We start from the raw sequence: 2,206 nt of genomic DNA on the forward strand, positions 1-2,206 counted from the left end.
ACACACACACACACACACACACACACACACACACACACACACACACACAAGAAGACAGCTGAACAGAAAGGCAGAAATGTAGAGGGCTAAGGACTCAAAACTTAATTGTATGCTGCCTGACCCTGGCTCCTTCTCTTCCCCTCAGTGGACAGGATGTGGCCTGACATCTCTATCCCTGCTTTGTCACGGCTATGGTCAGAGGAACAAAACATTTCTTGGATTAACTTCCTGCCCTTAACTTTCCCAGCATCTATCTTATAGTGGGATTCCAGGCAACCATTTTGTCCCATTATTGCCTTTGGTCAATATTGTATTTGTTTGTGTTTATCTATTCCACAGCAGTGACACCATTCTACATTGATCCCAAAAAGAAACTGTCCAGATGACATGTTTGAACCTTTTATATTTCTTTTTGCAGCTTAAAAGAGTCATCTAAAATTTCAGTGTAGTATTTTACACAGATATCCTTTTTTTCCCCTTGTCCTGTCCGGCATTGTGACACTAGCTATGTTTACATGCGCAGAATTCTTTGACCGGATTGAAATGCGTTCTGTTTGAATAATTCAAATGTGTTGTTTACATGGGCACAATCTGTTCATGACGAGTGTTTACATGCAGCGGGCTTTGTTCTGAACAGCAGTACTGACATGCGCAGAGTGGTAAACTCTCCTTAAAAAAAACACAGAAGAAGAAGTTCTACTTCCGGGTGAACGTAAACAAACCTGAGCACCAAAATGGACCCGCGACAGGTTTTAATGATGGTGGAGACGTTACTGCACTCCCTGACTGAGCTACAGGTGATACAGATCATTTTGAGCTCTTTAAAAGTTTCTAGTAGAAATGTTGTCGCTCACCGACCAGTTTTGCTTCCCTGACATGCTAATATTATTAGCGTTAGCCAGGTGGAAATGGCAAAGTCGCACATGCGCAGTCAGGTCAGTTTTTCACGATCAGATAAAAACAAACAGATCAAGCGTTTACATGCGCACTGATCGGGTTACGGATCGGCGTAAACCACCCGTTTCGTTCTGATCACAAATTATATCGGATCGCGCCGAATACACAAAAAATAACCCGAACGGAGTGTTTACATGACACACTTTTATTCCGACCGGCCATTTGATCTGGTTACTTATGTAGATGTAAACATAGCTATAGACACCAAGCCCAGAGTCCCGAGGTCATACCACCCCCCAACAGAGACCCAACAGAACCAGTGCACACAGGCCCAGGCAGCCATCAGGGCGGGCCTGCACAAACCCCACCACCCAGCCCCAGATGCTGAGAGCCGCCAATGCACTGGCGGCAGGGGGGCCAACCACCGGAGGGGAGCGCGACAGGGGGAAGTAGACCCCACATTAAATGGGGGGCCCAAATTGATCCAAGAATGGGGACCACCTAAAAAACTACCCGAGACATAAACAGGCACACAGAGACAGCCCGACAGAGCCTCTGTCAGGTTGTCCATGCGCCCCACCCACTCAGTGACCGCAAGCCGGCCCAAGGCCGGGGGCCTGAGCAGCAGTTGAGGAAGGCCAGCCCAGCGCGCCAAGGATCAGGCACACCAACAGCACAACACCACAGGCCTGGAGAAGCCCCGGCATGCCACATATGCACCCCCCACACACACACACACAGCACCCCCCACCGCGAATGTCACATTAGGCCAACCAGCCAGCACACCGTCATAATGAAGTCACGCCCCCGACCGCCGCCATACACCATCAAAAGCCACACACACACAACCACTGCCGACACCCCGCCGGAACCCGTCAGCCACCCCAGCCAAAGGGCCGGCCATGGCAACCAGGAACCCTGATCAAAAGATCCAAACAACCCAGGCCAGGGAGAACCGGAGCACTGGCCCCATCCCCAATCGCCCCCCAAGGCACAATGCCCACCCACAGCCCAGACCCCAACCATGCCGCCTACCCCCCCCCCCCCACCCCCCCCCCCCGCCCCTGACCCCAAATGTCAAACAGAGAAAGAGGGTTTAAGGGAAAAATAAAATAAAATTATATATATATATATATATATATAGTGCAGCACGGTGGCGCAACTGGTAGAGCTGCTGCCTCTCAGCGAACAGGTCCCTGGTTCAAACCCCGGTCCAGGGGCCTTTCTGGGTGGAGTTTGCATGTTCTCTCCGTGCATGCGTGGGTTTTCTCCGGGTACTCCGGTTTCCTCCCACAGACCAAAAACATAC

This window comes from Nematolebias whitei, chromosome 5 (assembly GCF_014905685.2).
Source record: "Nematolebias whitei isolate Nwh7 chromosome 5, NemWhi1, whole genome shotgun sequence".
Lineage (NCBI taxonomy): Eukaryota > Metazoa > Chordata > Actinopteri > Cyprinodontiformes > Rivulidae > Nematolebias > Nematolebias whitei.